Source organism: Haliaeetus leucocephalus, unplaced genomic scaffold, assembly GCF_000737465.1.
Source record: "Haliaeetus leucocephalus isolate CR32 unplaced genomic scaffold, Haliaeetus_leucocephalus-4.0 Scaffold317, whole genome shotgun sequence".
NCBI lineage: Eukaryota > Metazoa > Chordata > Aves > Accipitriformes > Accipitridae > Haliaeetus > Haliaeetus leucocephalus.
The window spans coordinates 9923534-9934114 of NW_010972753.1; positions in this window are offsets into that span (position 1 = coordinate 9923534).

Sequence of the window (10581 nt, forward strand, 5' to 3'; positions counted from 1 at the left end):
ACTGTGTGCACCCCAGATTGCTAGAGGCTGGCAAAGCCGCAGGAACTGGTCTCAGGTGGCTCTGTCATGTAGACAAGAGAAAAAGTCCAGAAAGGGAAATTGGGGTATAGAAAAACATGAAGTGAGAGCCATAGTCAGACTGCTTGCTAATGGTGCTTGCACCTTCTGGCTTGGCTGGGCACTTGACAACTTTCCTCAGAGAGGCAGAAACCAGTCTTTGGAGGCACCGTCTTTCTTCCAGTGCCTTTTTAATGCATTGAAAACACACGAGCGAAGGTGCTGCGAATCAATCCTCCTGGCCCAGATGCCTCCACTTCCAAACCCTGGCGTAGGCGTCGTGTCACCCCGGACTGATGGGGCAGACCCCTGTCCCTGCTGCCTCCCCTGGGACTGGCTACCCAGGCTGGTGGGCAGAGGGTTTCACCGTGAGGAGCAGACCCGGTGGACACTGCTGATGGAGCCATGCCCATGCCTGTCCAGACTAGCATCGGGTGACTTTTTCTCTCCTGCTGTGAACAAAAAGTAAACATACACTCCCTTGTGTGGCTTTCCCTCAGTACTCTTCTCACAGCTGTAAGCTGAAGATTGAACTCATCATGATGCCTGTAGCTCATAACACTGCTCACAAGAATGAAAGCCACTTTTATGGTTCCTTAAGAAATACCCAAAAATATTTAGAAAATTGCACCAGTTGCCCTATCTCCTAAACAACTCATCAAGAAAAGAGACAACAGGCAATGCATTTTTGCAATGACTCAGGAGCACGAGGTACCTGCAAAGCTGCCTGCTGCTTCACTCCTCATTTCCAACTCTCTAGATGGATGCGCAGCTTCATGGTCTGGTCATACGGTGACAGCAAGGACTTTGCCACCCTGACCAGGCACCTGCACTGGCACTACAAGTGCCGCACTGTACCTGTAGCGTGTGCCACGGGCGCAAGCAGAATATAAATACAGCTACCTCCCACTGCTGTAAATTATACTTACATCTGTGCTTGGCTTTTTGGCTCTAGGTAAATCAGCGCCACTGAGGCAAGCAGCAAGCAGCTCACATTTGAGAACGGTTTTCCTGTCCTTCCTCTCTGTTGCCCTGACATTACATATTGAATTTTGATTGCTTTGCCCTGCTTGTATCGTATACAACGCAGGGAGGCCCAGCAGACTCATATTGCTGTGTACAGTCGAACGCAGCAGGGCTGCATACCTATTTATTAATGAAGAAGGTACGCATAATCAGGCACTTCTATTTGCTTTCTGGGACTATTTTTTTGAAGTTGGCAGTGAGTATGGCTAAACAGAGCTCTGAGAAACTGCGTAAGGTGGTATCGATGGATATCATCACAGGGTACAGTCAGGTTTTTGTTCTTTTACTGGAAGCACATTGCAAGACTTACCTTGAGCAGAGATTAATTTCAGTTTGGGGTTTTTTTTAATCTAGAGCCAGATTAAGATATTTTTTCTCTGGAGCAGTCAAAAACCTTAACATGTTACTAAGCTGCATGAAGCAGAAGTAACCAATAGTATTCTAAAGCATATTTTGATATTACCAGAAAAGCAATAGTGACTATCATAAATACTGCTGAGATAATATAGTTACACCAGAGGTCAATAAAAATTGCTAACAATTCTCATGATTTTACTTTAACCAATTTATTCCCAGCTCTTAATTACAAAATTTGCTAATTCATTGCTTTGGCCAATTTCTAATAATTTATTATCTAAATTTGAGTAATTTGCAACTTCACTCTAAGTCAGTCTTAGGAATGAGCATGATGTCAGGATCTCAGATTCTCTATTTGGGTTTGCAAAAAGGAAAACAGGTAATTAACGTTATCGACTCAATACAAGAATGTGATTCCTTGGGTCACACTAGAAAGTGTGCTGAATCTACACAGTAACTTCCAGTCAAGGACTTTCAAGAAAAGAATAAATGGCACCTTAGGAATGAGCTTTTCTGTCCTCCTCAGTTCATCTACCTGACAGAGATGGGGAAAGGTGTCTGCGTGACTGATTTCTACCTGGTGGTACTTCGGGCCGGGTCCAATTGCAAAGTGCTGGGGGTCACTGCACAGGGACAGAAGGGCTCGCAGAAAGGGTTGTTCATCTCCTAAACCCCTGCAGTAAATTTGCCTCTCAGGAGGGGTGTTGAGGGTTTTAGGTATTCAGTGAAGTAGTCATTAATCTAGAAGCGAGATGAAGCTGTCCACATGGCTTCAGCTTACTGCATCCCGTACATAATTTGCAGAGAAGAACAGCCTTTATTTCCTTTTGGATGCTTTCTACAGGTTTCCAGCGCTGTTTTACCTGATAGACAGTGAGAGGGCATGACAAATTTCTCTGACCTACTTTTAGCAAAGCTTTTTGATTTTTTTGTTGTTGTATCAAAGGCTGGAGTTCAATGGCTCTAACTGGATTCTTTATTCCGGCTGGCGTTTCCACCAGGCTTTTTCTTACACTCAGATCAAACCTTATTGTACTTCTTTGGTATTTAATTGTCTCCACTAATGATCTCCACTGATCTCCCCATATTCTTATAATGACTGCTCTACTTCTAAAATCCTGTTCAAACTGCAGCCGGGGTTTGTAATCTATAACCAATACTTGTTCTCCGAACATGCTATCATGTTCAGATTGTTGTTACCTCTTACACAAGCTTTGATCTAATCTCAAATGATAGCAGCAATCCATGAGCTATATACAAACCACTTTTTTATGGAGCTGGTAATCAAAGGAACATTTTGTTAATATCACTGAAAGTGCATTGTAAAACCCAATGCAGAAAAATTATCTGATAGTGTGATGGTGGTGAAGGGCACATAGAAAACTTGACAGCAGCAGTGACACTGCACAGTATAAATCTGTTTCATGTGCTTTAAAGAACATGAGCAAAGTTCAGGTCTTCACATAAAGTCCTATCCAGCAGCTGGAGCATATGTTCTGCAATATCAACACTCTCAGGAGGCACTTGCACCCACACGGTGTCTAAAGCCTGAAAAGCAAGCTGGGGCAAATCAGCAGGAGCTGCTAAACTAAGAATGGAATTAAGTCAATTTAATACGCCCTCAGAAATACAATAGTGTAAGTCAGGTACGCAGTGACAGAGTCAGAGACCTGAAATGTCCAGGTTGAATGTTAAACCCCTGCCTGCTGAGGGGCTGAGTCCAGGAGGGAAAACTCAGAAATTTCTCCCCATTTCCAGAGGCAAAGGCTGCTCTGCCACCGCTGCTCCTTGTCGTCCTCTACACGCCTGCTCGGGGTCTTTGTGTGCCTTTTGGTCAAAACTCTTGCAGACATCTCCTGCTGGCAGCTATTTGGGCAGCTCCTTTCGATCGTGACCCCATGCTCTGAACTGCTTGCATGGCCACTTTGGCTCCAGCTCGCACCTTCTGTCGCGCAATGAAAGCACCATCTGTGCTGCCTAGCAAGGTCTTCCCCCATGAAGATGGGAGCGAGGAGCTCCAGAGGCTTGAGCAGTACCTGGAGCCCTTCTTCTAGACCTTCCTCGCAGTGTCTCCCACCTACTGACTTCATATTGGCATTTATATTGGAGCTGAAAGTGTTAGTAGAACTAAGCATCCTGAAGGATTTATTTAATTTAAGCTTGTTGAAATCATTTCAAGGCTTCTTTTATTTGAAAGCAAACAAAGACATATACATATTTTTTAAATCCTTATTACTGCAGTCAGTGAATATATTTTATCTCATAGTTATTAAAATAAACTCCCTTTATAGGCAAATGAGTCATGAAGAAAGGGAAAGACTTCATGTCTTTTTTAACACTGGTGGTTGAACTAATGCACATAATTAAAGACAAAGGCTAGTGAGCTAAAGAGATTAAAAATGAGTTACCAGCATAATCTTTTTAGTCACACATGCTAACTTTAACTTGAATTGCCTCTATTTGCTTTGTTAGCATGAGTCATATATCTGAAGCTATGTTTCTTTCACATCTTATGTAAAAAATTTTTGTGATCGCCTGGTACAGCCCCCAGAAGATGTTTATCAAGAGGTTGTCTGGAATCTGCTGGTGCTACTGTAGCAGAACTTAACTACCTATGAAATGATAAAGATATCTAAAAATCGTTGCTTGCTTTCAGAAAAGCTGTGTACAGGAAAAGGCTGAGTCCTGAGAAAAAAATGGGCTTATTGCACTTCATCTACCTCTTCCTGAAGCACTGTGTACATGTCTTTTAATACCAGGAAGGAAACTTTCCTCACTCGGCCACAGCAAAAACCCACTTCTTTGTGTGAGACCTGCCTGGGCATATCTGACTTCTGGTACATGGAGATTTGTGCTTTGTTTCACCCACTGATGAAGTCTCCCAATGCTCATTAATATGATGCTCAAATTTTCAAGATCTACTTCATTTAAAAATATTTGACAATTTTGAGGCTTATACAAAGAAGAGAGTTTGATGCTGTTAAAAGATCAATAACAATTTTAGTCAGACTGCACAATCATGCAAGGAAGTTACTCTAAAAATTTTTAATGAGGTAACTCAGTTTCCTTCCCAAACTATCTTCTGAATTTTTGTACTCCAGATGCCTAAGTATGTTGTATTATAAAATGAAATAAAGAGTTGGAAGTATTTTACAAAATGAAATTACTGATGGTATCCTAGCACAGAAAGAAAACATTTACCTAAATCTTTGGTGGCTAAAAATAGTTAAAATTTTATTCCACATTTCTGTAGAGTCAAAATATCTTTTGGTGGCCTGAGGTAGTGAGTATGTAACAGGTTTCTCTGGGGGAACAGAAAACTTCACTGTGTGTAGCTGAGGGCATTCCCCTTTAGCGAGTAAGTCACTGCTTGCCTTTTGGTTTTCTGTTCCCAGGTGTAGAGAAGCACTTTGAAATTTGGATGAATGTTTTAAATATATTCTAGTAGATTTACCTAGGGACACTGAAGTCATAGTAGTTGACCTTTTCCTCATGGTTTTAAGAAAACTCCTTAAATGCAGTTGCCTATTTTCCCCATTTCCCTATTAACTATTTTCCCCATTTCCCCTATTTCCCCGAAAGTTTCCAGGCCCCCAAATGCAGCGCAGTCACGTGAACGATGCCTTCTGCATCCGCCACTGCGGAGGGGACCAAGGCCTCTGGAGTGGTGCAGGGGATGGAAAGTGAATAAGTAGGTCTAGTGCTGATCGGTCCCTGAAGAGAAGAAACTCTGCCAGTGATGGGGGCTGGCTCGGAGCACCCCACTCCCCACGTGCCCCTCCATGTCCCACTGCCACCGTCTTGCACTCAGGACAGGCACTGTACCAGAAGGTCTGGTGGATGCTCAGTAATTGAGGGAGTGGGAAACATGGGTCAAGGACAGCATGAGCACTGCATTTTTATTGCCTGTGTTTATATTTCAGAAGATTCCTGGTTGTGGTTATAAGGTAAAATGAACTAATCAATGTTAATAGCCACAAGCGATGATAATTTGCTTCAAGGTGCTTATTCATTGATTAGAATTTAGCACAGTGCTTGAAATAGAGCTAGCCAGGAAGCATGAAAATGCTATAGCTGTTGAAAAGACACCGGTAAGAATGAACAGTGATGCATAAACATGTCACAGCCATCTTTGTGTACAAAAGCATTTTTCACACCAGCAAACACTGTTTTACAATATCAGACTGGTGATTGTTTTCTGATCGTTTTGAATACACACCTAAGTAAGAAAGTGGACTTGAAAAGTTAAGAATATACATTCTAATCAATAAAAATGTCCATTAATACTCTACAATACCATTCACAGCTTACCAATTTTATTCTTACCAATTTTTACCAACATGTTGCTCAACCTCTTTACGAATGCCCAGTTGGTCTAGATAACTACCGATTCGATGGACCAGAGAGAGGTAGAGAGATCGTATGAACATCCCCTAGGGGACTCACTGAGGACATGGGATCGTGATGGTTTATGTTCAAGACCTACTGTATAGTCTCATGTTTTTAATGCTTCTTGAAATCTGTCCAGCAGAAGAGGGTGAGAAAGATTTGTTCCAAACCAGGAAAGCACCCAGAGTGCCCTGCAATGGGACAGGGGCAACCAGCACAACCTGGAAACGTGGGAAATTCCAACTCAATACGAGGGAAAAAAGGTCCACTGCAAGGGTGGTCAGACCCTGAAGCCCACAGAGGTTATGGAATCTCCATCCTTGAATGCATTCAAACTGGACAAGCCCTGGATCTGCTTTGGGCAGGAGGCCAGGCTACCCCTTCCTCGCTGTTTGGGAATACCTGTTTTCTCTCTTTCCTCTGTCATAAAACCCTTGGAGACACTTTGATCTGGGGTTGTTTGTTTGGAATCTGCTTGTTTCAGAGGAAAGGGCTCTAAAGCCTGAAACATTTTATAGAACATTTCCTTTTTTTTCTACTCATGGTGTACAACATTGTCTGTTTCCATGTGCTACATGGTCGTTTAGCATTTCCATTACTGATAAAGTCCTTGGGAAAAAAAAAACCAACAAAACAAAACAAACAACTCTGTAAACATCATTAGCGTTGTAAATTAACTGATGACCCCAAATTTAGCATAAGGTAGTCCAAGATACTGTTCCAAAATAGAAAACTGTCCTTAGAAAATACAATATCACCTACAGCTGAGGTCTGAAGTTACTCCATACTGTGCACACTTTTGCCCAACAAATGGACTCCCAACAGAACTACTGAGTCTGACATTTGCAAGAGTTTGCGTTATTTTTTGCAGTCTTTCATATTTCAGCTTGATGTAACCCAGACTACTAACCATATAATTACCAGAATTAAAATGTGTATGAATGTAAATTTATGTGAATCAAGCTTTGCAAAAGGCTCTGATACTCTGGAAAGCTCATCTTTGTGCCTGCAGAGTAGAGTGTTAATCAACACAGATGATGAGTTAATGGCAAAAATTTCAGCTGTCACTTAAGATGGCATGTTCTAGGGTATTTCAGATAAGCTCTGTTGATATCATTAAGATACAAGAATTACGTGACTTTAGAGGTGGCTAAGTGGTGGTAATTATGACCTTAATAATGACAGTCAGTCTTCTAGTGGTAACGCATTCTTGCCTTACAGCCCATAGGTTCTATTAACCTGTCAAAAGACATTCATAAAACAAATAAAGAACTAAAAAAATATACTGTATACATGAATGTACAATAGATAACGTTTTTTTTATTTTGACAAAAACATTTTATTTTAATGCCAGGGACTTTCCCTATGCTTGTGTTCCAGTTTTCAGATGCATTGGTAAAATATGTAACAGTGAAATCAGGAAGGAATGCAAAACATCTGTGTCTTCTACAATGATTATGCCTGATTTCACTCATCATTTGGGATACTGAGCAGACATAAAATAACATGTAACTGTGACTACTGATGACATGACCTGAGAAGTTCGACTTCCTCACATCAGTAGTTGGCAAAACCGAAAGCAAAACACCTGTAGTACAATAAAGAACTTAGTGATGACACCCTTGGATATTTTTCTTCATGTTCTTTGATCAAGAAATTGATGCATTTTTGCCCACTGGGGCTACCTGACAATTTTTATTGTTGTGACATAGCTGTGATCTCAAGTGAAAGCATTGCTCTGGATGTTCCACTGCATTTCTCAGCAACTTTCAGTGTTTTTTTCCTGGTATATGCAAAAGTCTATGTCAGTCCTGTGACTTTCTATACCTTCACATTAACGATCACACACATTCTGCAAGCTCAGCAAATTATTACTACAACTCATTCACTGAAGCGGACATAAATCAACTAGACAGATTGCTAGGAAATGGTTTCAGCAACAGTACTTTCCTATGTTCACCCTTCAGCATTGCCCCCTGTTTTTTTATAGTGCATAAGGAATAGGGCCCATTGGTGAGCATTTGTTTATTATTCAACTCTCTGTTCTGAGCAACAATTAACTTCTTTCCAAATAAAATTTTACCTGCTTGGAATAAAATTTCCTTTACTGCAAAGTTTGCCATCCCTTTGTTTCCTGTTGATTTCTGAACACATTTCAAATTTCGCTTTGAAAACATGGTCATAACATTTGGGAAAGGAGGATCACTCTCAGTATGACACATCACCTCCTTCCTTCCCTGCTTCTTGCATTTTCAGCAAGCCCTCAGCAAACCCTGATGGACCCAGCTGAGATGTTGACAGGATCTCCTTGATAATCTCCGATTGGGTTCATCGCATTGTTCTCAAGCAAGGCTTCAGCACCTGCTTGGGGTTTTTTCCAAATCCTAGATGTCTGCACTTCTATATGAGCTGAGGTAGAATCATTCTGAGGTCTCTTATTTGTATCATACAGATGCTAAGGTCTTAGCAGTTACATGGTTCTGACAGCCATTGCTACCCTGGAGGCTGCCAATGCCCGAGATAATCCTTGATAGCCCCTTAGACATTTTTTCCGTCTTTAGTCCAAGGGCTGAGGCAACCACAATGTGCACAATTCACACTTTGATGTCATGTCTCACCGTTAGACTGCTCTTCAGTCTCCATTGCTCTTTAACAAGCCTGTTGCAGCTCCCTTCAGTACTAGAGATTTTTTGGCAAGCTTATCTATCAGCAAGTTATCTAGATACACACAAGTTTCCTGTCGATATCACAGAGGATGTGTTTGTTGTTTTTCCTCCAAACTTGGCTTCTGGATTACGAGGGAAGTGCTGCTTGGTGAAGATTTAACTTTGCCAGATTCCCTGTGACCTGCTCACTGGGGCCAGCAAAGCTGCGGGAGCAGGTATCCTTACCACCCTCAAGAAGCAAAGGCTTTTTTCCCCAATAAGCACAAATATCTGTTGGTACATTGCATTTTCTATTTCAGAATACATAGCACTCTCACAGTCTTGGATTGTCACCTTTTCTGCTCACTTTACTCTGGCATGCAAGCAGCAGCAATCTCAGTGATAATGAGCTGCTGTGTCGGTAGACGATCTCTCAGAGCAGTAGGGATCTTGTTCTCATTTGCTACAGTACTTGGCACTTGTGTGTCTGCAGCTAGTACAACACAATTAGCACTGCACATATACTTTACTTTTTAAAGTACCTGGTTTTATTTTTGAAGAACATCCATTATTCTGTCTCTCGTACTGTTGCTTAGTGATTTCATAGATGTTTCTGCATTCGGTCACTGCTGTCACAGAATCATAGAATGGTTTGATTTGAAAGGGACCCTTAAAGATCATCTAGTTCCAACTCCCCTGCCATGGGCAGGGACACCTTCCACTAGACCAGGTTGCTCAAAGCCCCATCCAACCTGGCCTTGAACACTTCAGGGATGGGGCATCCACAACTTCTCTGGGGAACCCGTGCCAGTGCCTCACCACCCTCACAGTAAAGAACTTCTTCCTTACATCTAATCTAAATCTACCCTCTTCCAGTTTAAAGCCATTACCCCTTGTCCTATCACGACATGCCCTTGTAAAAAGTCCCTCTCCGGCTTTCTTGTCAGCCCCCTTAAGGTACTGGAAGGCTGCTATAAGGTCTCCCTGGAGCCTTCTCTTCTCCAGGCTGAACAACCCCAACTCTCTCAGCCTGTCCTCATAGGAGAGGTGCTCCAACCCTCTGATCATTTTGTGGTCTTCCTTTGGACCCAGTCCAACAGGTCCATGTCTCACTCATTTGGCACAGCTAGCACAAACCAAAAGTCCTAATTTTTCCCACTGTTAGAAAGCCAAGGCATTTCCAAGGACACCGACTGTGTAGTATTTATTGCACTCTCATTCAATTCTTTGGTCATACCCAGGTATGGGATATGATTGCGGAACTGGGCAACTCTCAGAACTTATATCAATATTTAACGTGAAGCGGCATTAGGATTTTCTGTAATTGTGTGAACTGTAAAGGTCTTCTGTGCTTACTTGGGAAGGGAAGGACAGGCTCTCTTATTTTTTCAACTTAGCTTCACAGAGATGACATTTACACTTTGGCAATAAAAATTGTACGAGCTGTAAAATGCACGAAAAAATCACAACCATCAGAGCATCAGAGCAGTAATAGTAGCCAAGTACAAACAAAACTGGTATTTCGGCAACCAGTTATTACTTAAGGCACTGTCTTTGGGAAGCTACTTTCCTGGAAAGATTAACCCTTCATTCCCTGGCTCACCGACCGCGTGCGATTTGATCCTAGTAGAAGGTGAGGCTTGTACACTGGTCTAACCCGTGACACTCTAGCTCCACGGATCTCCTCCTCTCCCACGCTCCCTGCTAGCCTACTTCCTCAATTTTAGGGAATAAAAAGTGGATCGCGAGCGCAGCTCGCTAGAACTGCAACGGCCACGCTGTCGCCTCTCTGCCTCCAGTCCTTCTGCTGCACCCGAGCCGGGCCGGTGCGAAACCGAGCCGCTACCGAGCCGGACCCAGGCAAACCGTGCACCGGGAGCCACCCCTTCGGCGCCGCTTTTCCCCGAGCGGCCCCCGCCGCCCTCCCGCTCCGCCGGGGCCTCGCACCGCCCCGTCGGGCAGGGCCGGAGGGGCGAGGACCGGGGAGGCGTGGCTAGGCCAGACCCCGCCCCTGGGCAGCGTCCATTGGTGGAGGCGGCGCGGGGACCGCCCAGGGGCGGGTCCGGGGCGGGGGGGACGGCTCCAGAGCCGGCTCGGAGCCGCCGCC